Genomic DNA, 20,244 nt, shown 5'->3' on the forward strand with positions numbered 1-20,244 from the left:
GCCCTGTCTGACACCTCGGGAGACCGGGAATTTACCCGAGGGCTTGCCATCCCTCCCACACCTCACTTGCGCAAAGTTGTTCTCATGCAGCCTAATGATGATTCTAAGGAGGTGGGGGGGAACTCCTAGCTTCTGCAGAACCTCCCATAACTTCCCCCTCGGGACTAGGTCGAAGGCTGGCCTCAGGTCCACGAAGACCATGTACAATCGACCTCCCTCTAGCGTGACCGTCTTCCAATACAGGAGAAGGAGGCGAAAAATTTGGTCCATGGTCGACGTGTTCTTCCTGAAGCCAGCCTGGAGGGGGCTCATGATGTCATTATCCTCGACCCAGTCTAGGAGATGGTCCAAGATGAGGCGCGCAAAGAGCTTTTGGGGCACATCTATAAGGCTTATAGGCCTGTAATTGGAAGGGAGCAAAGTAGAACCCTTCTTATGGATGGGTACAATCTCTGCCCCCAACCACGACCCAGGGATCGCCATACCTCCAAGAATGGCATTGAAAAGGATAAGAAGGTATGGACCCCAGATGTCCGGGTGGTGCCTAAATAGTTCCCCGGGTAACCTATCCAGGCCTGGTGCCTTCCCCACTGCCAAGCGTTCTAGGGCATGCTCCACTTCCCCCAGGGATAATTCTATTCCAAACTCCTGAGTACCCAAGGGCAGTTGCAGCTCTGCGGCCGGGCAGGAACTAGTATCTTGGTAAAGAGCCCCAAAGTGGGCCTCCCAGACCGCAGGGGCTATATTGGGCTCAATCGCTTTACTGAGCTCCCCTGTCACATTGTTTACTAGGGCCCAGAATTTCCGGGAGTCCCTGGCTTTTAGGGCATCAAAAAGATCCTGCCAGTGATCCCAGTCCCACTCGGTCCTTGCAGTCACCAGCACTGATTTATAGTGCTTCCTAAGGCCACGTACATTGGCCTTGTCTGACCCCTCTTTTATTGCTGCAATGAGCTCAGATTTTGCTGTCCTGCAATCTGAGGTGTACCAGGAGGGAACAAGGGTCCTTTTCTTTCGGATTGGGACCTCCGGATGGAATACCTCGGCCAAGTCCCTCACTAAATCCTGGTGAATGTTACCCAGTTTCTCATAGTAATCTGGGGTTCTTGGTTCATTCAGGAGAGCATCCACCTCCATGAAGCTTGGCAATGCCAGCTCATATAATTTCTTGATGGACTCTTCCGAGCTCACCAACTTTCCCCACTTGACCCGGCGCCTGTTTGTGGTGAGGAACAAATCCCCCAGATCATCCTCTTGGCCAACTGAGGATGGGTCCGTCATGGGCAGGGGGCACAGGATATTTAGGCAGAGGGCATTGTGATCGCTGTCTGACCTCTTAATTACCCTGAAGTCAAGCACTTTAGGCCAGAGTGTAATGTCCACCATAATGTAATCTAGCCTCGACTCATGGCCCCTCCTATTGAAAGTACACACTGAGGGGGTATCGGAAGGGGTACGACCATTACACGCCCTCAGTGCGCAATTCAGGGTAAGGGACATGAGTTGTAAAGCTAGAGGGGACCAGGCTTTAGGGTGAGGAGAAGATGACGGTGGAACCCCCCAATGGTCATCCTCGGCCGTAAGGGCACCATCCAGTAAACCTTCCAAGGGTTCAAAGTGGCAGCTGAAGTCTCCTCCAAGCACCACCTTGAGGTCACCCGGTAGTTGGCCCAAGAAGGTAGCCAGATCATTTAGGGTTGGTGATTCGTTTGGCGAGGCAACTGGACGCGAGTAGACGTTGACAATGGCCCACAGACTTTTACCAGGCCACGTGAGCCGCACACACTGGATGTCCTGCGAGCACGTGTGAACCTGCTCCGCCTGGCACCCAGTGTGACTCGCAATCCAGATTGCCAGGCCACCTGATGGCCTCCCCCCTCCCAGCCCATTTGGCAGGGATTTCGAACACTTCAAACCCTTTCCTGGGCTGAGTGGCCCTCGCCCAAGTCTCCTGAAAGAGGAGTATATCACAACCACCTACCAGGCAATCCCATTCAGGAGAGCCTTCCTTGTTTGCGATTCCTGCCACATTCCAGGAGAGAATTTTCAGACCCGGGTCGAGTGGCATGGTGCCCTGGGCTCCAGCCAGAGGTTGAGGAGAGACCATGGGTGGAACAGCGTCTAAGGAACCATTTCCGCTGACCGCAATAGTGGCAGGCCCGGCCTGCTCCACTGCCCCTGTTTGCGAACTATGGGCAGACCCGATGTTAGGTGAAGGACCCAGTTGGCACAGGTTGTCATCTGTGGCAGCCCCTCGCTCTCTAGCGGTGTGCAGCCGGGTTAGTTCCAACATGGGGACTATGCCCGATCCCACACATCTTTGCACGTCCTCCACCATCTTCCCAGGACCAGACAAGATTGCCCTGGTTCGTGGTCAATCGACCTGGTCCAAACAGGAAAACCTGTTGTGATGTATGAAGTTTGCCTGGGCAGTTGGTAGGGAGTGCCTTGGTCTATAGCGGGAGCCATCTACAGCAAAGCCCACCCTAGTCCACCCCTTCTCACTCCCTCCCACCGTGTTGCTACCACTGGGATAGAAATATGAGAGGGGTACAAGTTCAATTTTGGACTTGTCAGGCCTTACAAGCCAGTTGCAGATATAGTTTGCAACATGTGGGCTCTTGAAGCTTAGGATGATACAATCCCCTGGCCTGTTCTTTATAGTAGAGCCTATCCAAGGAATCCTCCTTACCATCAGAACCTCACCCTTCAAATTTGGAGGCAGCGGTCTATTAATGCTGAGCCAGCTTATAACCTTATTGCGTAGGGAGTCTTGGGACACCACCAGTTAGCTCAGGAACTCCCACCATAATTGCCGTATATGGGACAGCTTCTGGGGGTAGGTTGACCACCCTGCGCCTATCAGAGGGGGGGACAAGACCATCGCTCGGGGCATTAGTAGGACCCACTGTCGCCCTAGACTGCGGCGCGGATTGTGGCGCAGGGGGTAACTTGGATCTCCTGGGGGCCGGAACAGGGGGCCTAGGTGCTGGGGGTAACAAGGTGCGCGTCTGGGAAGTAGACGCACCGTTTGCACTCGGCAATACCCTACTGGAGACCTGGGGCAGTGTGGAAGGGAGTGAACTATTCCCAGGTAGTTCCCCGGTAGCTACAGGAGCATTTGTGGCTATAACTTTTCCTAGTTTGAGTATTTTCCCGGGCCTGGAGTAGATTTTCTATAGCATCTAGTCTAGCTAAAATGGGGGTTAACAGATTCTTAATAATAGCTGTAAGTGAATTAATTACTAAGTCTGTGCTGTTGGAAGATACCCCACCGAAGATAAATGGACCAGCCGCCACTGGTGATAACACAGGAGCTGGCGAGGCCACAAGATCCAACCCAGACCCAGATATAATAAGCTCTGGGGAGACCGAAATGTCTGTACTTTCTTCGAGAGATGGATCAGTAACATCAATTTTTGCCCTTTTTACCCTCTTTAATTCACTAGGCCTTTTCCTTTTTAGAGGCTGTACCACCCCACTATCTACAGGGTCTGTTAACAGGACCGCTTGGCCCGCTTCCAGCGTGTTTGGACCCATATTGTCCAGAATAGCAGAATGGTCAGAAGTCCCCAATGGCCGTGGGGAATCTTGACCCCTCTGCGTTACAGGTGATCTTAGCTGCCGAAGCACCGACTCAATAGTCTGGTCAATGCTGTCCAGTAATGACATATGGGTAGCGTCCATAGTGAAGGGTGTGCTAGCATCATTTGAAGCAGATTCCCCAAGGTCCAAAAACACACTTTCAGGACCCAACTCAGGGTGAGAGTCCATGGATGAATGACACTTACTGATTTGGGAGCTTGCCTTGGGGAAAAATTTTTCCAAAGTACTTGCGCCATGTTGGACAGACTTGCTCCTTAAGGCTCTGGACGTCATACTGGGGTGAATAATGGGGCAGTTTGGCGGGGGCGTTAGAGAGGGGGCCCGGTCCGGTCTCTCCCGGCCTCTAACGGCCTAGAACGGCCCGCTCTTTGCCCGGTCTTCGCCCCGCGCGCGTCCCGCTTCGCGCGAGAAGAGGTTCTCCTAAGTACCTAAGTATACCAGGCAGGGGGGCGTGGCACTGGGAGGGGGCGCGAGGCGCGGCGGGAAGAGGAACCAGCTGGCGCTGCCAGATGGACTGCTGGTCCTCGCAGTCCCGCTCGCCTCCGCCTCTCACCTCCGCTGCGGCCGGTCCAGGAATCAGCAATCCCCCAGCTGGATGTAAGCACCCAACCACTCCTGTGGCAAGGAAAGCAGGCAACAGTCCGAACTCCTTACACGAGCGGCACCCGCGGAGCGGGGGCCGCGAGGAGTAAAAAGCACTACCAGACAGGGGGGCGTGGCACTGGGAGGGGGCGCGAGGCGCGGCGGGAAGAGGAACCAGCTGGCGCTGCCAGATGGACTGCTGGTCCTCGCAGTCCCGCTCGCCTCCGCCTCTCACCTCCGCTGCGGCCGGTCCAGGAATCAGCAATCCCCCAGCTGGATGTAAGCACCCAACCACTCCTGTGGCAAGGAAAGCAGGCAACAGTCCGAACTCCTCACACGAGCGGCACCCGCGGAGCGGGGGCCTCGAGGAGTAAAAAGCACTACCAGGCAGGGGGGCGTGGCACTGGGAGGGGGCGCGAGGCGCGGCGGGAAGAGGAACCAGCTGGCGCTGCCAGATGGACTGCTGGTCCTCGCAGTCCCGCTCGCCTCCGCCTCTCACCTCCGCTGCGGCCGGTCCAGGAATCAGCAATCCCCCAGCTGGATGTAAGCACCCAACCACTCCTGTGGCAAGGAAAGCAGGCAACAGTCCGAACTCCTTACACGAGCGGCACCCGCGGAGCGGGGGCCGCGAGGAGTAAAAAGCACTACCAGGCAGGGGGGCGTGGCACTGGGAGGGGGCGCGAGGCGCGGCGGGAAGAGGAACCAGCTGGCGCTGCCAGATGGACTGCTGGTCCTCGCAGTCCCGCTCGCCTCCGCCTCTCACCTCCGCTGCGGCCGGTCCAGGAATCAGCAATCCCCCAGCTGGATGTAAGCACCCAACCACTCCTGTGGCAAGGAAAGCAGGCAACAGTCCGAACTCCTCACACGAGCGGCACCCGCGGAGCGGGGGCCGCGAGGAGTAAAAAGCACTACCAGGCAGGGGGGCGTGGCACTGGGAGGGGGCGCGAGGCGCGGCGGGAAGAGGAACCAGCTGGCGCTGCCAGATGGACTGCTGGTCCTCGCAGTCCCGCTCGCCTCCGCCTCTCACCTCCGCTGCGGCCGGTCCAGGAATCAGCAATCCCCCAGCTGGATGTAAGCACCCAACCACTCCTGTGGCAAGGAAAGCAGGCAACAGTCCGAACTCCTTACACGAGCGGCACCCGCGGAGCGGGGGCCGCGAGGAGTAAAAAGCACTACCAGGCAGGGGGGCGTGGCACTGGGAGGGGGCGCGAGGCGCGGCGGGAAGAGGAACCAGCTGGCGCTGCCAGATGGACTGCTGGTCCTCGCAGTCCCGCTCGCCTCCGCCTCTCACCTCCGCTGCGGCCGGTCCAGGAATCAGCAATCCCCCAGCTGGATGTAAGCACCCAACCACTCCTGTGGCAAGGAAAGCAGGCAACAGTCCGAACTCCTCACACGAGCGGCACCCGCGGAGCGGGGGCCGCGAGGAGTAAAAAGCACTACCAGGCAGGGGGGCGTGGCACTGGGAGGGGGCGCGAGGCGCGGCGGGAAGAGGAACCAGCTGGCGCTGCCAGATGGACTGCTGGTCCTCGCAGTCCCGCTCGCCTCCGCCTCTCACCTCCGCTGCGGCCGGTCCAGGAATCAGCAATCCCCCAGCTGGATGTAAGCACCCAACCACTCCTGTGGCAAGGAAAGCAGGCAACAGTCCGAACTCCTTACACGAGCGGCACCCTCGTTAATTCAAACAAAAATCACTATTTTAATGAGAAGGCTTGAGATTTCCAAAATTTTTTTCCTTGAGACAATGTGTTTGCCAGATTTTAAAATATCACAGTTTTTTCTTCTCCCATTTCATGCTCTTTTTGTCCGCATGTACCAGCGCTTCAATTTAGGAGACCAGTAGCCCATACTAGATTCTTAGCTGTACTTGCTCTGGTCCCGCAACTCAAGCTAAGGAAACCAACGTAATTTGTATCATCCAATTTCAAATCCCTTCACATTTAAAAAGTGGTCAACGTTACAGGTTGCTTTTTTTACACAAATACATACACACACTTTAATAATCTGAAGCTATTTAATTCATTGAACAGTTTAACAGAGCGTATCTGATGTATATGCAAACTTTCACAGCATGACTCAAACTAAGAGTACAGGGTCAGACAACCACAATAGTGGACTGACAAATTACATGAATACACACTGTTTGAGTCGTGCATTGAAAGTTTGCATTTACATCAACTCCTAGTTTTGTACATATGCTTTGTATATAGAACTGCGCACATCTGTGTCAGCGCTGTCACCCTTCACCTTCAGTGCACAATCATGTTGGAGCATCCGATTATAATGCTAATTTTGTCTCTTTCATAATAAATACTCACATAGTGCATAAATGTAACTGTATAAGTGCAATTCAATGGTTGGCATAATTATTTAGCCAAAAGCACAACTCAAAATGAACTGCAAACAAGCGTAAATAAAGTTGCTGCTTTAGTATCAATTATCCATGGCGCAGACCTGAAGGCAAACTTAGTGAGACGACAAATGAGAGGTGGGGAGCCTTGCTTATTGCTTATAGCAAAAAGTATATAATGTCATCCAGAGAAAAAAAAATGCCTTGCAATTTGAACACTACAAGAAGCACTGACTAAGCCAATGAATCTGGCTTATGCCTTTAGAAGCAAATGTGTATGTATGTGGAATTGTGTATGGGCGAGTCGCTGGGTAAACAGAAGGACGCGCGAGCACAAGGATGTCTGACGGAGGGAATGCATTATGAGTGACTGAATGCCTATACTCCAACAAGTGAAGAGGCACCAGTTAAAATAAATCTCTAGTGCCAGGCTGCTTTTGGAAGTGCTTAGGACAATTTATTTCTCAATTCAGTTCATCAGGCCCAAAATACAAGCGAAAAGAAGAGCAAACAAAGCTGTTTTGGAGAGTGACGGGGGGAGGAGTCCTTTGCGGCAGAGGCAAGGAGTGTGGCAAATGGCCAGAGGGAAGCCGGATGGGGGCGGGAGAGCCTAGTGGGGGGGCGGGAATGTGAGCGAGGAGCTCACGGTGAGACTGTAGGGGGTGTCGACGGGGGGAGGAGTCCTTTGTGGCAGAGGCAAGGAGTGTGGCAAATGGCCGGAGGGAAGCCGGATTAGGAGGGAGGGAGGGAGGCTGATGCGCGTGCTTGTTTGGTCACGTGATTCACGTGAACTCAAAGAAAACCGCACCAAAAATCCCTTGGTTTGACGAGCATTTTGAGCACTTGAATTCTCGCTCCGCTCAATGCGCTTACGCGCATTGATAGGTCGCGAGACCTAAAAAACCTTTGAGAGCCCTCAACCTCCTGTATAAACTAGTTGTTCATTTCAGAAAATGTTTGTTTGGTTTTGTGTTAAACCATAAAAGACAATAAGAGCATAAAACACAGGCAAAGCCGAAAATAAAATCATAACATTTTGCAGATTAAAAACGGGTTAAGAATTGTGATAAATCAATTGACCTAATACATATGTACTGGAATAGTACAAACTGCAGTTTATACTATCCGAAGGTACATGTACCACAAGGCAATACATGAATAAAAAGTCAATGTACACATATAAAAACGATTCATTTACCCACCCTCTTCATTTGTTTAGTTGCTGTAATTAGAAATTCAACAATAGTTTGTCAGACAAAATCAGATTGTAAAAGCTGTAAATTTCCATAGCCTACATGCAATTTCCTCAGAAGTGGTTTTAGAGTGCTTCTGCGTTGACCAATATACAACTCACAGAAAAAAAAAATCATTGGGATTGTAAGACTAGGGAATTGCAAGGGCATGGAATCAAATATTTTCTCACATCAACATTAGTGGGTTAAGACACCAGGTAGTGGGTCATTCAAAGACAAAATCTTGTTGGGTAAAACGTATGCCTACGAGGTGCCCTGAGCGGATATGGCTCAATTGAGAGGGTAGTATGTAAAGAGTGATATGCTTCAACTGATTTCTTCCTCATCTTAGCCTCCCATCTTTTCTCTATTAGGTGCTTTAACAAATCTGCTTTCACTAGAGGTTTGTCGCGACTAGCGATGGATTGCAGCGAATCCTAGAAATCAATCCTTCCAATTGCTTGCAGATCTTCCCTAATATAGTCAAGCAATCTTATTGTATGGGCTCCTGACATGTTAATGCATCCAGAATTACAGAGTTTGTTAGGGATGCCTCAGGCCTAGAGCAGATCTGTAAATGTGACTCTTCCGTGTAACCCCAAATACCCACAGCATGTGAAAAAATTGGGACTGGTCTAGATTTGTAAATAGTCACTGCAGCATTCAATGGCATGCATGGGCCCTAGCTTAGAGGCAAATTTGAAAAGGGAGGCAGTGGCTGCTTCAAATTGCACTGATCTTATTGCCCTCAGATGTTTCCAATCAAGTGAACTTCTTATTGATTGGAACCCCCAGATATATAAAGTTCAAAAATTGAAACCTCAATGTAAAACGAGGTAAATCCTGCTCTGGGGTGAGCCAGAAATAGTAGTTCAGGATTTAGATGTATTTGTGCAGAATCCCGGTTTTGACATGAAGGATGCAAAGGTATCTAGCAATTTCTGGAGGCCCTGACCGTCCTGGCCATAAAGACTGGCCATCCGCACTGGGATCTGGCGGGGCCTGCCTTTGGTGGATTGGCTGCGACTGCAATAAGTTTCTCATACAGATAATTGATGTAAAAGCTGAATAGAAAAGGAGCCAATTCCCAACCCTGACTGACGCCCTTTTTGATCTTGATCAGGGAGGTACGTATACCCTCAACCCAAACCCCAGCCAAATCGAACACTACTCTTTACCTCCTGATGCAGCTGAGCAGGGAGGTGAATAATTTGTGGATTAGCATCCTTGGATAATGGCATATTCCACAGCTTGTTCCTAACTATGTTGTTGAAGGCTGCACTAAGGTCCTTAAAGGCCAAATAGAGACAACCTTTTTTGGCAAGGACATTTTTGGACTTAAATAAGTGGAGGTTCAAACACTGGTTAACGATACCCATGCCAAACCTGAAGCCATGTTGGACTGAGGTTAAGATGTTCTTCTCAAGAGCCCAACATTCAAGCTTATCCAGCAGTCCCCTCCCCAGAATTTTGGCCTCAGAATCTATTAATGCTATGGGCTAATAGTAATGATGATTGCTCCCATCCCACTTCTTGAAGATCGGAACGATAATTGTCCTTGACCAGGATTTAAGAGGGCCGACCAGGCTGGTAAATAGTCTTGCTAATAAGTCAAGTCAAGTCAGAGAATTTATATAGCGCACTACATACCCGGAGGGTTTCAAGGCGCTTAGAAAGGGGAGGAGGATTACTTGTCAAATATCCACGATTTAAGTTGCTTTCTGAATGCTAGGTGTTCTGGGTAAGGCGAAGGTAAGCGGGGAGCGAGTTCCATGTTTTAGCAGCCAGGTATGAGAAGGATCTGCCTCCCATGGTGGTCTTGTTGATGCGAGGTACAGTGGCGAGGGCTTGGTTGGAAGAACGTAGTTGGCGGGAGGGGGTGTAGAAGGACAGTCGTGAGTTGAGGCATTCTGGTCCGATGTCGTAGAGTGATTTGTGTGCGTGGGTTAGCAGTCGGAAAGTGATCCTCTTATTGACGGGTAGCCAGTGGAGGTCTTTAAGATGACCAGAGATGTGTTCGTTGCGTGGGATGTCTAATATGATCCTGGCTGAGGCGTTTTGGATTCGTTGGAGTTTCTTCTGGAGTTTAGCGGTAGCGCCCGCGTAGAGGGTGTTTCCGTAGTCCAGTCGGCTCGTGACCAGAGCGTGGGTGACTGTTTTCCTTGTTTCGGTGGGGATCCAGCGAAATGTTTTTCTGAGCATGCGGAGAATGTTGAAGCAGGATGAAGAGACGGCGTTGACCTGTCTGTTCATTGAAAGTGAGGAATCCAGGATGACGCCTAGGTTCCGTGCGTGGTCTGTCGGGATGGGTGCTTTTCCGAGGGCTTCCGGCCACCAGGAGTCGTCCCATGCAGAGGGGGATGTACCTAAGATGAGGACTTCTGTTTTGTCTGAGTTCAGTTTCAGACGGCTTTGTTTCATCCAATCGGCAACTGAGCCCAAAATGCCAGATGGCCCTTAAACATGTCGGTGGGAACCCCGTCTGACCAGGTGACTTGTTATATGGGCACCTCTGTATTGCTGAGGTGACTTTTTTAACAGTAAAAGTTAGGTCCTCACTGCTACCCATGTTACTGATTACTATTTGCAACCGCCCCAGTGAGGCCGTAGTGTCATGTGAATCATATAGCTTGGTGAAGTGGCTGACCCAGACATTTTTTGAAATGTTGGGGTCCGTTCTCCTGGATGGGCTTGTGTAAAAGAAGTGAGCATTGACTATCTTCCAGAAAAGAGCAGAATAATTGCTGGAGATGCAGAGATCAGCTGTTCCCAGGCCTCACTCCTTATTGTATGTTTCCTCTCCTTTATGGATACTTTATAAAGATTCCTGCATCTCCTGATTTCATCTTGGTCTCTCGGACATTTGTATTGCTTTAACGATGCTGGAGAGAGGTTGGTGGGCAGGATTTTTCAAACCACTTACTTGGATTTGGAGCCTGCTGTCGTTTGGGGGCTGATAAATCGAAGGATGCCTCCTTACGTATTTTGGTGTGCGCACCTATAACCGAGTCGTTATGGGAGCACTGATTAAGACAAATGGTAAACTGATCATTCTTTGCAACCCTGAGCTGATTAAAGAAAATGTCAGACTCCACGTCACGCCATCTCCTTGGTATTGTTAATCGGCCAGACTATATATACTGTGTTATAGGCAATCCTGCACAGATACTAATTTAGGACTAGTGGGTTATGATTGCTCGGAATGAAAAGCAAAATCACTCCCTCTACCCACCCCAGCTCTTGGACAATGCAACAGAGTCAGCCATAGACCCTTTACTTCTCTCCCTGTGTACGTTGCATGGCTCCGCACCTCAATGGCAACCAGGTCAATTAGTAGGTATTATGTCATAGGTTTTTAACAGGTTCGATATGTCCCCACACAGGCTATGACAAAAATGGGAGAGGTCACAAAAACCTGACTCTTCCCCCCCCCCCCCCCCCCCCCCCTTTCCCCCATGCCCCCCCTCCCAGATGATTTGCTGGTCATTGATTAGTGAAGGCCAGGATAAATACTGCCCGTAATACTCTTACTCCTTGTTTGAACAGCGTTGGTGGCATACACTTATTACAGATTCACTGTTTACCCCTACTTTTACCTTTAAAAAGAAACGTTGAACAGAACAACCCCTGCCCCTCTGTATATTGGTATATCTTTCTAGACTTCGCCTAGTGTTACTGACACAACGTACTTAAAATTGCACAATTTTCCATTGCATTTGTCCTCGTGCGTGTCCTCCTCTCCACACAGGCAGACTGCTTTGTGAAATACATTAGCTGCCCGAAGGGTGAATCCAACGCATACACTGCACGTTCCTGCTTGTGGCTCTGTGGTGTGTCATGTGGCTTGTGACCGGTCTCTCGGGGCTATCTCTGAACCGCCCCTTGTTGTGAAAGTACCTGTAATGTCCCACATAATTAGCTTGTTTGCCAACTTCCTGGTGGTGACATCAGTTACCCGAGACTGCTTACGGCTGAATCCGGAAGTAAACGGTGTTAGAAACCACTTTCTACCATAGCCCGGCCGCTTGCTGCTCGGCATACATAGGCAGAGCTGCGCAGGGTGAAGGTGGATGCTGTAAGTGTAAGCATTAAGTACTCTCTTCTTTTGCGGAATCCTTTGAAGGTTTTCTTAAGACTATATCAAGTGTTAAGTCCTGAACAGCTGCACCGACAAAGGTACTATATTGATTGTTTTCTTTGTGTAAGGGCACATCTTACCATTCATTCAAACAATGTGAATGGATATTTTTATGTTCTGTTACCCGGCTGTAAGTTGGTGTACGTTTACTGCTACCAGAATTTTTCCAAAAGTTTTTCGAAGGCTATCGCGACGGCATACATAGCTAAAATGACAGCTACATCATGTTTGTTCGATTGTCTAGGCCGAAGGATAGTGACATCGCCCCCTCTTCCTCCCCCTGCCCCATAAAGTGAGTAGCAGTACAAAAGGGAGGCTGGAGACAGGCAGGCGAGAGGGACAGTAGCGTGTTGTCCACCATGTGGCCATTGTATCTTGTGGCAGAGCTCTGATGCTGACCCGGTAATAGTTTGTGTTGTGGGGCGGAAGTGACGTCTTCCGTTACTCTGGGCAAGTTTTGGTACGTACTCGGAGAGCTCAGGGTCCCTGCGACTCGGGAGGAGGTCTGGGCGGAGCACGTACACACATGTTGAACACTCGCAGTCAATATGTATTGCTCTCAAGGGAAATATTTCTGAATAAGCTCACAGGCCAGAGATGGCAGCGGGTTCTTACAAATCATGTACGCATAGAGGAGTGCCATATCTCGGTAGGCACAGTGCCCTGCATTCATGAATGCACGGGCATTGGCTTTACCAGCGCCTTCCTGAAATCACAGATGACCCTCTTTCTGGCGTGTATTTCATTTGTATATTTTAGCCCGGGCCAAGTTTGTATCTTTTATTTCAATGGATGCCGCCCTCCCTCATGTTTGCTCCGAGTCATTGGTTTGGTGCAGAACTGCCATAGTCCAGGGCCTCCTGACCTTTACATGCGCCCCCTGGTGAACAGCAGCACTGGGTTGCTGTTTACTCGGGGCAATATATTCAGAAAGGTGTTCATTATAGGGGCAAGCATTTATTTCCAAGTAAATTAACTTATAGTACAGGTACCCTGCACCCTTAACTTTAGGTACGCGTTCTTTTTTTAGGACATCTTGCAAAAAAAATAGAGAAAAATTGATGATCTCTACAAAATCCCCAAAAGTGCAGAAGCGCTGCACCTTAATATATCAGTGCATTGAGAAGTGTTTTTTTTTTTTAAAGCGATTGTAAACATGATTTAGAAGCATTCCTGCTCTCCCCCCCCCCCCCCCCCCCCAACCCTGGCAACAATGCAAATAGCGAACTAAGAGGTAAGTCAGTTGTTAGGTTCACCGTGGGAGTGGCCTGGGGTGCTATAATACATGGACAACACCCGCCACCCTGCGGCATCAATGCGGCCTTCGGTCACCCGACAGGCCAAATTTTGTGGCCCCCTGAAAAATGTTTGTGAGTACCTATGTGTAGAAGCTGGCTCTGTATGTACTGTACCAAAGTAAGGTATAGTCCAGTAGATCCCCAAAGGTAGGCCATGGTAAAAGTAGATAGCACCTTACTTTCTATTTGTGGTAGTGTGGGAGAGCAGTAAGGCTTATCAGATGGTAGTATTCAGGATTTACTGCACTTGGGTGGCCAAATGCAGAGTGCAGGGTGCCAATGTTAGCCAATGGGGCTAGAGGCCCCCCGCGGCTAGGGGCCCCCCCCGGTTGCGGGCTGCTCACGGGCAAACAACTCTGTCACCCTGTGACAAGGGACCTGTGAGGCAGGTGAGGCTGTCAAGTCTGACGTGGCGCTGTTGAGACGCAGTCGAGACGACCCAGATTCGAAGCGAGGTGCGCGCTGAGAGGAGTGGAGAGAGTAGCGTATACCGCCACCAACACCAAGGCACGCCGCAGCACACCGCAGCGTGGGGGCTTCGGCGGACACAGCCAGCAACTATTCGCCCCCTCGTGAGACATAGCCTGGTAACGGCAAACTGCAAGTGGTGGCGGCAGCAGCTGCAGCGGAACGAGCCGCGACCAGCGAGATTCAGAGGCGTGGCGAGGCGTGAGCAAGCTGCTACCTGCGAGGAGCCGCGAGGAGGGAGCAGGCACGGCGCTAGTGGAGAGAGGTGAGGTGGGGGTCTCGGGGGGGAGGGGGGCGGGCAGCCTGAGCCGCGAGTGGCACCAACGGCACCAGCGGCTTGAACACACATCTCTACCCCCACTGAATCCACCCTCACCGGCCCTCCGACTAACCTGAACGCCAGAAGTCAGCGGTCGCCGTAGCTGGCGGTGGAGCGCTCCCCTGGAGCTCCGCCGTGCCCCGCGGCCGGGCCTTACAATTCCCTCAAGGAGCCGCAAACTTCCTTTAACGCGCAAAACACCCAGGCACGACTGAGTGCGGCGGAGAGCCGCAGAGAGCCCGAGTCACCTCACAGCGTAGTGAAGACCTGCAACTTGTCCCACAGAGCGGCGGAGACCCGCCCCACAGCACACCTGACACGCCTGAGCATGGTAGAGCATGGCGGAGAGCCGCGAGCTGACTCGCAGCACGGCGGAGATCTCGGTGCCAACCCACAGCGCAGCGGGAGCTACAAACTGCCTTCCAGTGCGCCCCGGTGCGGCGAGTTCGCTTCCAGCGCGGGGGAGGAGTAAGCTCAGGAGCACGAGAGCAAGCAGCAGCAGGAGCATTGGGGCACAACAAGCGAACTCGAACTGGATCCCTACTCCTGTGAGCCCACGACTCAAGGCCACCTAGAGCCTCCCCCACCACCGTAGGCTCAACCAACCACCAATTAAGCTCCATCCACAATAAGATGTCAACACGGATCACAGTTACAAGATCAAAATCAGCCGCAGAGGCCCACAGTGGCGAAGCTTTAGCAGGACCTACAATGAACAGTCCAAGTATGCATCGCACAAATGTCCCGAACCCAGGCACTCTTTCTGGGGCCTCTAAGGTATTGAACAACCAAAAATCCACCAACTCAGGCCTCATAACCAACTGCCTTTTTCCGAGGTCTCTAAACAACCTATCAGAAAATGACAGGACAGACCACTTAGGAAACAGCCCAAGTGTCTGGGACGATTCTTCTCCACCAATAACTACTCAGGGCCCCTGCCAAACGGAGACTAAAAGCCAATCGCTCTTTCACCATAATATGGCTATTACCAACAGTCCCAGCACACTGCGGTCTGGCCCCGACTTGGCTTTTCACATCACCACAGGATCTGCCCCAGGAGTCCCGCATCAACTACTTGACACTGACTTCTCCAAACCAGCTTCAAGCGGGGACACTAGAACCACAACAACTGAGGCATTAATACATCAACCCCATTCACCTATTAGGCAAGCCTCTTCACCGAATGTACCTACATGTTCCCCGGCTGCTTCAAAAAAACAGGACCCGGGAGAACTTTCAGCAACCTTTTTACAGCAACTCGAAATCAAATTCGAGCAAACCTTGGAGTCCACCCCACAGTTGTACAGACTATCTAGCGGGACAAACTATCAACACCACACCCCTGAACACACAGAGAACTCCAGCTTCATGGGTGCCCCAGAATCGCCAAAAATCACCAATCCACAATATCTGACGGCTAAAGCCTTACTCTGGCAATCCTCTAAGATGGAGCTACAAATGGACCTGCTACAGACAATAGCAACACGCCTATCTGAGCTGAAAGGAAAAATTGACTATATTGCAAACCAGATTTCCAACTCACAAACTACCTGCTCCTGCTCATGCGCGGCTATTGTGGACCAATGGGCAAATCTACCTGCCGTTCTGACTACCTTAGCTGACTCAGTTCGCTCTTCAAGATTCCCTACTGGACCTTCCTCGTCATCGGCGTCAATCAACACACACAAGGAATCAACTAACAACTTAGTCAACCGATCCAAAGATCTCACTGTCAGTCCAACAAAAAATCCGCAGCTGATCCCATTTGCCGATCCTAGCCCAACACTCAACGCAGACTACACTCACTGCATCACATCCATCGAGTAGCTGTCAAACAATAGAATAACTTGAAGTAGCCTTAGTGCTCAACCAAAAGGCAGCCCCACTTTCAAGGAAAACCAAGAAAAAGCTCAAGAAAGCACAAAAGAGGGAAAAATCTAAAAACAGAGTAGCATCTTTTACCACCCGCACATATACAACTAACCCAGTCACCAGCTCAGCTAAACTGTTCCCAATCTTCTTGAAAAAAGCATCAAGCAGGAAAGACGAAGTGGCACCAATTAACTTACAACCAAAATCAATTAAGATCAAGAGCCCTGCTGAAGATCCAACGAGAGGCGCCTCCTCTCACCGCCTCCCTGATTCGCTCCCACAATAAACCAAAAGGCGAGGTCTGTTCTACGCCTATAGGTCCTGAACCTGTTGTAGTTATAGGTGCAGGGAAAAGCCCTGCTCCTGGACCACCAACCTCAACTACACTCCTAAGGCCTCATCCGGAGGTCATTGAGCAACCATCCTCAAATATTACACATAATGCAAATATGGAGAACCAACAGACGGAAACATCCCCCCCTCGGACCCACGGCTATTAGTACTCTTTTAATACACAGACCAACACCTGCGCCTGACAGCCAAGCTACATCGGGCATCCCAAGGATCAGCAGACGCCTAAAACCAGAAGAGGTGTCTGCCGTACTCACTCCAAGAAACCACGCTAAAGGCAACTTCGACGTCTTGAACAGAGGAAATATTTTGCGTCTGTTTAACCACATTCCATCTCTGAACCATATACGATCTGCTGACATCGCCTGGGTGAAATTTTTAAGTTTGCCAGGCGATTCCCACGACGAGTCAACAGTGGTGGGGCTAAATCAACAGATACACCTGACAGCAATGCTACGTGATGCTAATCAATTTGCAGACTGGGGCATAGAGATCAGGCCTTAACCTCAAGATAGATACCCTCATGTCCTAGCTGAAAACTCCAAAAACACTTATTCCATCCTAAAGTGCGGAGAAGACCTGGGCCCCGGACACTATCTGGCCAATATTCCTCATCAGCAAGAACATCTGAGGATCACTTGCTCAAGTAACCAGAGAAGGGTCCTTTCCAGCTCTCAGGCCATCAACTACCAACTAGGACATCAGGTTGTAAATGGTCGACAGTCAGCTCAACGGTATCTTTGACTCTCTCAAAGATAAAACAGATTACACTTGGAACAATCAAACTAATGGCCTTACAATCATATCCAGGAATGTGGTCGGGCTCCAGAAAATGTTTAAGAACATCCCGGCTGTAGAGTACCTTCAAAGTGGCGACCTAATCTGCCTTCAGGAAACATGGGCAACCACCACCACCGCCTTTTCCGGATACTGCAAATTCCATGTCCCAGCCACGAGATGGAACATCTTTGGGCGGCCAATGGGCGGACTCTCGGTATACATTAAACACTCTTGCAGACTTGAAGCAACTATGATAGGATCTGATCCATCCGGAACACAAGTAGTTTGCATTAACGGACTAAACTATAACAATTCGCTCCGTTTGCTTCTCTTCAACTGCTATGTCAATCCTGCCCTACACCCGAGAAACCAAGCTCTGGACGCCCTGGCCGCCACAATCGGAGATTTTCTCATTAAATACCCCAACCACTACCCTCTCATAGCTGGGGACTTCAACAACAGATTGCTTGATAAATTTGTAAACGAAAACAATCCCGCCAAAGAGGTTGCGCACCTACAAGCTCTATTTAAAGCCAGCGCTATATCATCTGCTTCCAACCTAAGAAAAGCAAATGACCACACATGGGCACCCCCTCCAACTTATAGAAACAACTCCACTATTGACTATCTGTTCACCGGAAACACGCTTGCCCACCACCTAACTGATTTTAACATTGATCATCGAACCGAGAGCGACCATAGGCCTTTAAGAGCTTCCTTTAGTCTTTCTCTCACCGCATGCTGCAGATTCACACCAATAGGTGAACCCACAGGTGAGGAAAATGAGCAATTTTCACGCAGGATTAAATGGTCCATCAACTTAGACTCAAAACTGGCCGATTGGGTAACGAAAAACGCTCAACTAAAAAGCGCTATCGGCCCAGAAGCCATTCTAAATCAATGGCCCACTCTTATGAGTTACTTGCATCAGGCTCTGGGGGGCTCCTCCGCCGTTCAAAAAAAACGGATGACAAAGGCTCTCAACCAACCCTATAATGAGGAAACATCTGTAAACAAACAAAAGAGGCAACACGGCCTAAATAATAGGAAAAAAGCAGAAAGTGCTGCCCAGCAAACCACAAAAGGGCTACACAGAGCAGCTCGCAAGAAACGTGCATGGGCCCAACGGAACAAACGTATAGAGGAAGCCTGGCTAAAAATGTTCTTCCTTTTAAAGGAAAGAAATCTGGCCCAATTCTGGAGGTATATCAACCAGCTCAGTAACAACGGCCACACCGGAGAAAACGGAGTTCCTGAAAACGTATGGGTGGAGCACATTAATCAACTTTATAATGGCGGGGCACGGGAGAGCTCATCTACCCCTACGCCCCTAGCCCCACTCAACGGAAATACCCCTGGTTTGGCCTTACCTGAAAACGTAGTAAGTAAGATCATCAGCCGCATGAAGAACGATGGAGCACCAGGGCCAAACGGAATACCTGCAGCAGTCTTCAAAAAATTCCGGCAGTTCTGGGTAGAACTCCTTTCACCCCTTTTTGCACATGCTTTTCTCACAGCCAGAATTCCACCTTCCTGGCAGGGCTCAATTCTACATCCAATCCACAAAAAGGGCAACTTCTCAAATCCGGCCAATTACAGACTAATAGCCTTGCTGGACATTTGAAGCCAAAGCATACGCCCGGGTTTTACTGGCGGAACTAGAAAACTGGGCTAGCGAAAATAACATCCTGCCTCACTCCCAGTTAGGCTTTAGAGCAGGCTGCTCCACGATGGACAGCATAATAGCACTGTCCTATTTGTCGCGGAAAGCTACCCTGGCTGACCAGCTACCTTTATTCTGCTGCTTCGTGGACTACAGCGCAGCCTTCGACAGAGTCAACCGCGGGGCGCTGTGGCACAAACTAAATTCCTGGGGAATACCACCTCCTCTTCTCTCAGCCTTGATATCCTTGCACCACAATACATGGGTCAGGATTAAAACTAGCACACAAACATTATCCCAAAAAATTGCAACCAAAAACGGCCTAAAGCAAGGCTGTGTACTTGCCCCGCTACTATTCAACCTTTACACCGCTGATTTACCAAAGGAACTGGCAGACGCAGCCCTGGCTGCCCCAAAACTGGGCGGGCTGTGCCTACAGACAATGCAATATGCCGATGATATCATCATCATGGACCATAAGAAAATAGGATTGCAAAGATCGCTCACTGCTCTCAACAAATATAATACAAAGAACCATCTTGTGATGAACGAATCCAAAACCAAAATTTTGATTTTTGGGAGCTACAAAAAGAAAAATCTTACCTGGAGAGCAGGGGGATCACAAATAGCGACCTGTACCAGCTACAATTACCTAGAAGTTTGGTTCAACACTAGGGCAAACCAAGCAGCACACCTTAGATACTTAAGGCCTAAGGGTATGGGGATCATTCACAGCCTGAGGCGTTTGAATCACCACTTGCACAGCCCTTCAGCCGAGCCAATCCTAAGGGTTTTACGGGCCAAACTACTACCTGCAGTGACCTTCGGCCACTTGGCCTTTCCCAAGAAAAGGGACATATTTCTGGAAAACCTACAAATCAAAGCTTACAAGAAAATCTTCTCCGTTCCGCAGCACGCGAGGAGGTCGAGGTTGAGACTCGAGCTGGGCCTGACACGAGCAAACCTCTACTGCCTGGGAGACCTAATCAAATACTACATACACGCCTTACGAGCACCAGGACAATCCTTGAAAGAGCAACTACAAGCTGCGTTTAAGGACGAACACTCCCTTTGGCATAAACCGCTGCACCTCGCTATCTCCACATTAAAGATCGAACCAACCTCTCACTAATCCAACTATCCCTCTGTCAACGTGGAAAAAAACAATATCAAAACAAACCATTTTAGTTTCATTTCAGACTGACGTTGCCGGGCTATCTAAAAGCTAACTTTTTACCGCCTTGAATGAATCATATATCAAAGGGAAACCTCAACTATACTTTAACTACTCCCTCAACCCCCAGACTCTCAACAAAATATTACACATGAGGCTGCTAGCCCTACCAATCTTTGACTCTAACCCACAGTGGGCTTAGTGGAATGAGCAGCCCATTTGCAGGTTTTGCAATTACATACATGAGTCCTGGCTCCACCTGCTTTGCCGCTGCCCATTCTTTGCTACGGATCGACGCCGCCTACTGATCCCTGTCTATCGGGAACAATCACTGAGACACTGTAGGGAAGCATCGACTTTGTGTTTTAGCAACAATTCAGCCCAGGCCCTGGCAAGAGCTGGGAAGTTCGTTAA

The 20,244-nt window shown here is 50.3% G+C and overlaps 1 protein-coding gene across 5 annotated transcripts in view; it reads left to right on the top strand.

Moving 5' to 3' along the window:
- The window catches only part of HGS (hepatocyte growth factor-regulated tyrosine kinase substrate), a 304,838-nt gene that overhangs the window by 54,967 nt on the left and 229,627 nt on the right, over positions 1–20,244 (top strand). Inside the window, exon 1 of one of the 5 annotated variants that reach the window (XM_086931126.1) lies at positions 11,744–11,842. The exons of the other annotated variants lie outside the window; for them this stretch is intronic. The gene's annotated coding sequence lies outside the window, so the exon portion shown is untranslated. Of the gene's footprint in view, positions 1–11,743; positions 11,843–20,244 lie in introns of those variants that run through there. 5 annotated transcript variants of the gene reach the window in all.

This window comes from Lissotriton vulgaris, chromosome 7 (genome assembly GCF_964263255.1).
Source record: "Lissotriton vulgaris chromosome 7, aLisVul1.2, whole genome shotgun sequence".
Lineage (NCBI taxonomy): Eukaryota > Metazoa > Chordata > Amphibia > Caudata > Salamandridae > Lissotriton > Lissotriton vulgaris.